This window comes from Salvelinus sp. IW2-2015, linkage group LG36 (genome assembly GCF_002910315.2).
Source record: "Salvelinus sp. IW2-2015 linkage group LG36, ASM291031v2, whole genome shotgun sequence".
Classification (NCBI taxonomy): domain Eukaryota; kingdom Metazoa; phylum Chordata; class Actinopteri; order Salmoniformes; family Salmonidae; genus Salvelinus; species Salvelinus sp. IW2-2015.
In genome coordinates, this window is record NC_036875.1 from 37,441,049 (window position 1) to 37,451,638 (window position 10,590).

At 44.8% G+C, this 10,590-nt stretch overlaps 1 long non-coding RNA gene across 1 annotated transcript in view; it reads left to right on the forward strand.

The window, feature by feature from the left end:
* Positions 1–6: 6 nt before the first annotated feature.
* LOC111959837 (uncharacterized) overlaps positions 7–10,590 on the forward strand; it is a 28,524-nt gene continuing 17,940 nt past the window's right edge. The window contains exons 1-2 of the long non-coding RNA XR_002876726.1: positions 7–99; positions 304–499. This is a non-coding gene — a long non-coding RNA (uncharacterized lncRNA). The remainder of the gene's footprint in view (positions 100–303; positions 500–10,590) is intronic.

Sequence of the window (10,590 nt, forward strand, 5' to 3'; positions counted from 1 at the left end):
CCAGGCAGGCCAGAGGCTCACAGGGTCAACCCATGTCTCCAGGCAGGCCAGAGGCTCACAGGGTCAACCCATGTCTCCAGGCAGGCCAGAGGCTCTATGGTAACACACTAGGAATAGTAATACACTGAAATAATAAGCCATTGGCTATGAAAAATTACTAAGCTTTTCATTGTTAAAAAGTGTCATTATTGGAATAATAAAGTGCAGGATCATCATCGAGGGCCATTCCATAATGTGTTTGTCTTTATCACATCATGAAGTGGTGGCAGTACAGTGTCTTCACCCTTTATCTAACCCCAACAGGTCTGAAGAGCTGCTGCGTCCAGTAGAACAGGAGGAAGGAAGGGGAGGAACCTCTCAGCTCTCTCATTACCCCATGAGGGATCAGAGCGAAGGCACTGGGCAGGCTGAGGCTCCTACTCACCCCAGGGAAGAGCGAGGGCCTGGATAGGGGAGAGGGCCATATCAGACCTCTTCATATCATCTGGCCTCATTGGTGGTAAGTTGATTACTCCCCATCTCTCTGTGCTCCACAAGTACATATACACAGTCGCTAATGATGAATTAGCGATGCTAACCCTAGTTGATTGTTTTGTAAAAACCCTATGGATGGAAGTTATTTGTTTCAGATCTTATGTAAAAGAAAGTGTTTGGCGCCAACCGTGAAGGCTAGCGTGTTAGCATATCATAACGCCTGTCACGATTAACAGAAACAGCCCAACTGGCCTGTTATTACCTTGCTTGCTTTGCTGTGTTTGCCGCTCCTGACATCGCATGGCATGACTTGCAACAAAGTAGCAACACAAATAATACTCCAAAGATCATGTCGTAGGCCTGTCCTGGAACCAAAATGACCTGGAAATACTTCTCTAACAGCAATGCACGTACTTACCAACCAAGTTATWTTCTTTGGATCGTTAGAGTGTTGTTTGACAACAAACTGAGGGCATGGAAAATTACTAACACACATTTTTGTGTAACAATGTCATACAAAGGGATAAAACTACCTAGATATTGTTTGTTGTGTGTTGAGCTCAAGCTTTAAGGCCTTCATTAAGGATAATCTATAAACAGGTATGCTCTTATTGTAGGGTTGCCTTGGCAGCATTAGCCATAGAATGTAAAAGCACAAGTTTAATGAAGTAACACTTTATTTGGATAGTCCCATGTAGATGGTTTGTAGATGTTCAATAAATGTCAACATTTCAACTAACTACAGTGCCTTGCAAATGTATTCATCCCCCTTGCCGTTTTTCCTATTTTGTTGCATTACAACCTGTAATATAAATAGATTTTTATTTGGATTTCATGTAATGGACATACACAAAATAGTCCAAACTGGTGAAGTGAAATATTTTTTTTTACTTGTTTCAAAAAAATTAGAAAAATAAAAAAATAAAAAGGTGGTGCGTGCATATGTATTTACCTCCTTCGCTATGAAGCCCCTAAATAAGATCTGGTGCAACCAATTACCTTCAGAAGTCACATAATTAGTTAAATAAAGTCCACCTGCGTGCAATCTAAGTGTCACATGATCTGTCACATGATCTCAGCGTATATACACCTGTTCTGAAAGGCCCCAGATTCTGCAACACCACTAAGCAAGGGGCACCACCAAGCAAGCGACACCATGAAGACCAAGGAGCTCTCCAAACAGGTCAGGGACAAAGTTGTGGAGTACAGATCAGGGTTGGGTTATGAAAAAATATCATTAACTTGGAACATCCCACGGAGCACCATTAAATCCATTATTTAGGATTGGYAAGAATATGGCACCACAACAAACCAGCCAAGAGAGGGCCGCCCACCAAAACTCACGGACCAGTCAAGGAGGGAATTAATGAGAGAGGCAACAAAGAGAACAAAGATAACCCTGAAGGAGCTGCAAAGCTCCACAGCTGAGATTGGAGTATCTGTCCATAGGACCACTTTAAACCATACACTCCAAGGAGCTGGGCTTTACGGAAGAGTGGCCAGAAAATGGCCATTGCTTAAAGAAAAAACTAAGCAAACACGTTTGGTGTTCGCCAAAAGGCATGTGGGAGACTCCCCAAACATATGGAAGAAGGTATTCTGGTCAGATAAGACTAAAATTGAGCATTTTGGCAATCAAGGAAAATGCTATGTTTGGCGCAAACCCAACACCTCTCATCACCATGAGAACACCATCCCCACAGTGAAGCATGGTGGTAGTGGCAGCATCAGGCTGTGGGGATGTTTMTCATCAGCAGGGACTGGGAAACTGGTCAGAATTGAAGGAATGATGGATGGRGCTAAATACAGGGACATTCTTGAGGGAAACCTGTTTCAGTCTTCCAGAGATTCGAGACTGGGACGGAGGTTCCCCTTCCAGCAGGACAATGACCCTAAGCATACTGCTAAAGCAACATTCGAGTGGTTTAGGGGGAAACATTTAAATGTCTTGGAATGGCCTAGTCAAAGCCTAGACCTTAATCCAATTGAGAATCTGTGGTATGAATTAAAGATTGCTGTACACCAGTGGAACCCATCCAACTTGAATGAGCTGGAGCAGTTTTGCCTTGAAAAATGGGCAAAAATCCCAGTGGCTAGATGTGCCAAGCTTATAGAGACATACCCCAAGAGACTTGCAGCTGAAATTGCTGCAAAAGGTGGCTCTACAAAGTATTGACTTTGGGGGGGTGAATAGTTATGCACGCTCAAGCTTTCAGTTTTTTTTGTCATATTTCTTGTTTGTTTCACAATAAAAAATATTTTGCATCTTCAAAGTGGTAGACATGTTGTGTAAACTCAAATGATACAGACCCCCCAAAAATMTATTTTAATTCCAGGTTGTAAGGTAAATAGGTAAAATGCCAAAGGGGGTGAATACTTTTGCAAGCCACTGTATCTACTAACCCTTACCCTAAACCTAACCGTATAACCTAACCGTAACCTTAGCAAGCAGTTGCTTATCAACAGATAGTTTGTTGATAGTATGACCATCTGTAGAGCAGATGACTGTTATCAAAATACTGTGGGTGGATTTGTAATTTCTGTACTTTAAGAAAGCAGAAATATCCTTTACATCATTCAGAGTAGTGTTTTTCTTTTGCACACCATTTCTCTATTGCTGGCTCATCTGTGTTGTGGAGGAAAGACAACAGTCTCTCTCTGTAGATTAACATTTTTTTCCTCTGACTCCATCCTCCTTTCGGCAGCGAGGCTTAGTTTCTTCACCAAAACATGTCCGTAAATCACATTAACAACCGCAAAGACCACCAGTACCGTAGTTCCTCGCTGGCGCCGTGATTTGCCATTGTCACCATCATCCATTCTCCTTCCTGCTCATTGTTTGCATGGGGCAGCGTCTGTCTTTCACCTACTCTTATATCATTTACAAAAGCAACCATCATGTAATCTCTTCTAAACTGAGCAAAACACAGATGGATTAGCGCTCACAACATCCAGGCTTCATAAACGTTGGCTTTATTCTAGGGCAAATTAGGAGCGAGAGAGATGGAGAAAGAGAGAGAAAGGGAGAGGGAGAGAGAAAGAAAGAAAGAGAAGGAAAGGGAGAGGGAGAGAGAGAGAGAGATGGAAAGGGAGAAAGAGGGAGATGGAAAGGGATAGAGAGAGAGATGCAATGGGAGAGAGAGATGCGAAGGGAGAGAGAGTGACAGAGAGAAAGAGAGAGTGGGAAATAGAGACAGAGAAATAGAGAGGATAATCTCCATTGATGCTGCTCACAGTTTGTTTAATTTCATTCTCCTAATTTCTCTRTCTCTGTCGTTATCTCTCTCTCTCTGCCCTCACTTTTTCTGGGCTCATCATTGGTTGCAGATTGTTAATCTGTGTGTGGCCTGGATAGGCGTTCACCCTCAGATTACAGGACTGTTTTATTGCACGCAGTGGCCTGGGCGGCCAGGCCAGAGGGGATCAGATCAGATCTCGCCCACCAGAGGACAGGACAGCTGTTTACAGGTGAAGATGGCTTCGTGCCACAGTAGTGATGATAACATCCAGCCAGTGGGAGAGCAGAGGTTAATTCTCTGTTGCCAGGGGCTTTAGCTCCATCTAAGGTTGATCAGGATCAGCTTTTACCTCAAGAGGATTGTCCTCCTGGAGTATTTCTGATTGCAAAACAAACAAAGCAATCAAGACGTGTAGACGCACGCAGGCACACCGCTGAGGAAGAAACAGCAGGTGATAGACAAGAAGCACATCGCGGGGGTGTAAGACCCTCAGAATGTTACATAGTACATATATCTGATTCTTGATAATAGGACACCCAGTGAGAGGGGCTAGACTAGCGTCATTGCGGGGCTAGACTAGCGTCATTGAGGGGCTAGACTAGCGTCATTGAGGGGCTAGACTAGCGTCATTGAGGGGCTAGACTAGCGTTGCATGTGAGGGGCTAGATTAAGCTATTGAGTGGGGCAAGACGTAGCGTCATTGAGGGGCCTGACATAGTGTCAATTGAGGGGCCTAGCTGCGTCATTGAGGGGCGGAGACTGGTAGGTCATATGATGGGCTTAGATTAGTGTCATGTAGGGCTAGACAGCGTCATGAGGCTATCGATGGGGCTGACTAGTGTCTTGAGGGTAAGACTACGAGGGGCTAGACTAGTGATTGAAGGGGCTAGGTGATAGCGTATTGAAGGGGCAGACTAGCGTTCATTGAGGGGCTAGAGTAAAGTCATTGAGGGCTAGACTAGCGTCATTGAAGGGCTAGACACGTCATTGAGGGGCTAGACGGCTCATTGAGGGCTAGACGCTCATTGAGGTAGAGTGAAAGTCATTGAGGGGTAGGAAAGCAGTGCATTAAGGGGCTGACTGCATCATTGAGGGCTAGAGTAAGTCATTGTAGGGGCTAGACGGCGTCATTGAGGGGCTATAGGACTGCGGCATTGAGGGGCTAGACAAGCGTCATTGAGGGGCTAGACTAGCGGCATTGAGGGGCTAGAGTAAAGTCATTGAGGGGCTAGACTAGCGTCATTGAGGCAGCGGGGTGTATTGCTTGTTGTTTTTCTGCRWATCRCTGTCTGGACCGGCCACTTGTCATTAAATCCTGATGTACAGACAGGCCACCCATCCAGTGATGTGCCTACAGTCCAGAACTATTGACCCCCACCCATCCTGGTCTGGGCTTTCCCCTGGCATGGCCTCAGGCCACCACTCTAATCTCAACCAACCCTTAGGATTTAACGACATACATAGGACCAGGAAATGAAAGTTAAACACAGGGGTGTGATCTGATTGACTTATCTTTTTTGGCCAGTTCTGTTTCTCAGGGTCATCCCTACAATGTGGTGTTTGTCATGCTTTATGCTTTATGGACATTTATTCATCATATGTGATCCCTAGTGTGGCCAGCACTGTACTCCAATGAGACTATGTCATGTGGGGCCGGTACAGTGTAGTAGGCAGCAGGCACTGGAGAATACATGTAGACTATTTGTGTGTGAAGATACAGCCCGTTGCCGTTCCCAAAGTTAAAGTTATATTTATAGAAATGTCTAACCATTTGTAGTTCTCCTAGACGTATGGTTTGAAGATCCCCACTATCTACAGTGGAACATGTTGTCAGGCCTTTGAACGGAGGATTCTCATTGGTCCGCTCCTTCTGCATGTTGGTCTGTCTTAATCAATCTTCAACAACCAAGTCTTTGTCTTTCAAGTGTCCTCTTAATTAGTGCACAATCCTTTGGTTTCTGGTGATTGGGCTCATTTCACAATTGTGCGTTGGAGTAAATAGTATTTGAATTTTAAAACGCACCTCTTGGGTGCAACATAAAGTAGAATATGTAATCAGATTTTTAAATGAGAGGATCTTATTTTCTTTTGGCTTCTACATGATGCATATTAATGAGGTTTCTCTGGGTAGTACGGAGCATACTTTTTTCATGATCATTTTACCCAMCTTCATCTGCATTCATCTGTGAGGTTACAGGGGTGATAACACACCACAAAGGACTCATAAAGTAAGAGCAGAAAGAGAGGAGAAGTCAGGGCTCTYTGCAGGCCAGTCAAGTTCTTTCACTCCGATCTCAGCAAATCATTTCTGCATGGACCTCGCTTTGTGSACAGGGGCATTGTCATGCTGAAARAGGAAAGGGCCTTCTCCAAACTGTTGCTACAAAGTTGGAAGCATAGAATCGTCTAGAATGTCATTGTATGCTGTAGTGTTAAGATTTCCCTTCACTGGAACTAAGGGGCCTAGCCCGAACCATGAAAAACAGCCCCAGACCATTATTCCTCRTCCACCAAACTTTACAGTTGCAATTTTGCATTGGGGCAGGTAGCGTTCTCCTGGCATTTGCCTAACCCAGATTTGTTTGTCGGACTGCCAGATGATGAAGCGTGATTCATCACTCAAGAGAACACGTTTTCACTGCTCCAGAGTCCAATGGCGGCGAGCTTTACACCKCTCCAGCCGATGCTTGGCATTGCACATGGAGATCTGAGGCTTGTGTGCGGCTGCTCGGCCATGGAAACCCATTTCATGAAGCTCCCGACAAACAGTTATTGTGCTGACGTTGCTTCCAGAGGCAGTTTGGAACTCGGTAAAGACTGTTGCAACCGAGGACAGACCATTTTTATGCGCTTCATCACTCGGCGGTCCCGTTCTGTGAGCTTGTGTGGCCTACCACTTCGCGGCTGAGCTGTTGTTGCTTCTAGACATTTCCACTTCACAATAACAGCATATACAGTTGACCGGGGCAGCTTTAGCAGGACAGAAATTTGACGTATCGACTTGTTGGAAAGTTTGCATCCTATGACGGTGCCACTTTGAAAGTCACTGAACACTTCAGTAAGGCCAATCTACTGCCAATGTTTGTCTATGGAGATTGCATGGCTGTGTGCTCGATTTTATACACCTGTCAGAAACGGGTGTGGATGAAATATCCGAATCCACTAATTTGAAGAAGGGGTGTCCAAATATGTTTGTATATATACTGTATACAATGCCTTCGGAAAGTATTCAGACCACTTGACTTTTTCCACATGTTGTTACATTACAGCCTTATTCTAAAATCCTCATCTATGTACACACAATACCCCATAATGACAAAGGAAAAACAGGTTTATAGGAATGTTTGCTAATTTTATATAAAAAATTWAAATTTTAAATCACATTTACATAAGTATTCAGACCCTTTACTCAGTACTTTGTTGAAGCACCTTTGGCAGTGATTACAGCCTTGAGTCTTCTTGGGTATGACTCTACAAGCTTGGCACACCTGTATTTGGGGAGTTTCTCCCATTCTTCTTTACAGATCCTCTCAAGCTCGGTCAGGTTGGATGGGGAGCGTTGCTGCACAGTTATTTTCAGGTCTCCAGAGATTTTCGATCGGGTTCAATTCCGGGCTCTGGCTGGGCCACTCAAGGACATTTAGAGACTTGTCCCGAAGCCACTCGTTGTTTTGGCTGTGTGCTTAGGGTTGTTGTCCTGTTGGAAGGTGAACCTTGTCCCGAAGCCACTCATTGTTTTGTCTGTGTGCTTAGGGTTGTTGTCCTGTTGGAAAGTGAACCTTCGCCCCAGTCTGAGGTCCTGAGCGCTCTGGAGCAGGTTTTCATTCAGTGGACTCTTCGGTGGTCCTAGCTATGGCGGTTCAGGGATGGGACTTTATGACCTTGATCTGAACTTTAGGTTCTACTGAGAAATTTACTCTGTAGAAGACTTCAGGTGATTGAGTTTTAATAGGTGGGCCGATACGAATTGCCGGGGGCAACTCTGGTGGGAACTTATATATTATGGGACTTAGTGTTGACTTTGCCAAAATGGTCTAATCATGAATTGGCATTATACCCAAAAAAGTGAAATCCAAATGACGTTAAGTATGAAAATCTTGAAGGATGATCAAGTGGAATAACAGATGCACCTGGCAGCTACAATTGTGAGTCTCTTAGAAAGGTCTGAATTTACTTATGTAAATAAAGTGTGTTCTGTTAAACTTTCTTATACCTTTTGCAAAAAAATAAAAAAAATCACTTTGTATTATGGGTATTTGTTAGTGGTATGACTAGTGTGACGAGGAGTTGTGATAATTAGTGTGATGTGAATCCTTAATAGAAGTGAAGGGGGAGGCGTAACAAAATGGGGAAAATGTGTGGTGGATCCTATCTCGGAAGGCAACATGTATAACTCATAATAAACGTGAGATATATCCCAATAACATATAGAAGGAAACACACTGTCACTAAAAATAAAATTAGCTGTTGCGCCCCTTTTGCACCCTTCTAAACGTCTCAATGCGGGGGGTGGGATGTTCTTAAAAGTGTTCAAGGGATGCTGGCAAACCAGTGGTTTGACATCCAACAGGATTGTCTGGCCATTATTGATTCCACAGGGATGTAATGGCCCACCTGTTGACTTCCACAGAGATGGCTTAGGCTCGGAGGTTAGAAAAGAGGGTCAGCGGGGGGCGTGCGGCCCAAATTGTTTGATTCCACAGGAGATCTGGCCATGTTTGACTTCCCACCAAGGGATGCTAGGCCATAGTTACTCCAAACAGGATGCCGGGCGCATTTTACTCACAGGATCGCTGGCCATGTTGACAATCACAGATGAACTGCCCTGGATGACTTCACGAGGGATGTGGTCCCATGTGATGACTCCACAGCGGGCATGCTGGCCAATGTTGCTCTCACAGGGATGCTGGCCCATGTTGACTCCACAGGGGAGCGCCCATGTTATCACAGTGGACTGGCCCATGGTGACATCCAGGGATGCTGGCCCATGTTGACTCCACAGTGGACGCTGGCCCATCGTTTGACTCCACAGGGATGCTGGCCCATGTTGAGTCCACAGGGATGCTGGCCATGTTGACTCCACAGGACGCTGGCCCATGTTGAACCACAGGGATGCCTGGCTCCACACATGTCATCGTACAGGTTTCCTCATAGGATGTCTGGAACCATGTTGCATTCACACGGAATGACATGGCCCATGTTTGAGCTTCCTATCAGGGCGCTGGCCCATGTTGACTCCACAGGGATGCTGGCCCATGTTGACTCCCATGCTTCCCACAGTTGCGTAAAGTTGGCTGGATGTCCTTTGGGTGGTGGACAATTCTTGATACACATTCTTGAGCGTGAAAAACCCTGCAGTGTTGCAGTTCTTGACACAAACCAGTGTGCCTGTCACCTACTACCATACCCCGTTTTAAAGGCACTTATATCTTTTGTCTTGCCCATTCACCCTCTGAATGGCACACATACACAATCCATGTCTATATTGTCTCAAGGCTTAAAAATCCTTCTTTAACCTGTGTTCTCCCCTTCATCTACACTGATTAAAGTGGATTTAACGACTGACCTCAATAAGGGATCATAGCTTTCACATGGTCAGTCTGTCATGGAAAGAGCAAGTGTTCCTGATGTTTTGTACAGTACACTCTGTATAAGTGGGCACGTGTTTTTAAGTAGGAGCTGTAAACTTAAGAAGTTGAAATAAGCTAATGGGAGCAATGAATATGTACTAAGGTCATAGGCAACTACTGTAGTAAACTAATGAACAATACGTAGGCTTCTACTTCCAGCTTATACATATAGTAAAATATTTACTAAATAAACTCAAGTATAAATAAAACTAATATAAAAAGTAACACAATAAAATAATAATGACAGGCTATATACAGGAGGTACCAGTAATTGGTAGGTAGGGTTAAAGTGACTATGCAAAGATAATATACAGCGAGTAGCGGCAGTGTAAAAACAAAGGGTGTGGGGTGTCAATGCAAATTGTTCAGCAATCTTATGGCTTGGTGGTAGAAGCTGTTTTGAGCCTTTTGGACCTAGACTTGGCGCTCCGGTACCGCTTGCTGTGCAGTAGCAGAGAGAACAGTCTATGACTTGGGTGACTGGAGTGTTTGACAATTTGTTGGGCCTTCCTCTGACACTGCCTGGTATATAGGTCCTGGATGGCAGGAAGCTTGGCCCCAGTGATGTACTGGGCCGTACGCACTACCCTCTGTGGCATCTTACGGTCAAATTCTCAACCGGTGAACATACCAGGCAATAATTGAACCGGTCAGGATGCTCTCGATGGTGCAGCTGTAGAACTTTTTGAGGATCTGGGGACCCATGACAAGTCTTTTCTGTCCCCTTAGGGGGAAAAGGCATTGACGTGCCCTCTACACGACTGTCTTGGTGTGTTTGGACCATAATAGTTTGTTGGTGATGTGGACACCAAGGAACTTAACTCTCAACCCGCTCCATTACAGCCACGTCAATTTGAAAAAGGGCGTGTTCGTCCCCCCTTTTCCTGTAGTGTTTATTTTACAATAGTTATCTTTTGTTTGTTTTCAATCCCATCCTTCGTCCTTCACATAGCCTTTGTTTGTCACTCTCCCTCTAATCAGTGGGATGACAGCTCCCTCCGATTTGGTTGACTATCGCTGGGGGTTAACAGTCCTCATTAACAGATCTAGGTCATTAGTGGGGAGTCACGGCTTGCACTGCAGAGGTGTGTGTGTCCCTATGTGTGCCTGTGTGTTTGAGAGAGAAGAGAGACTCTTCCTGACAGTCAGTGCAGAGAGCATTGTCATCACAGACACATTGTCTTACAGAGGGGGATGCTAGTGCAAAGAGTATTGTTATCACAGACGCATTGTCCTACAGAGGGGGA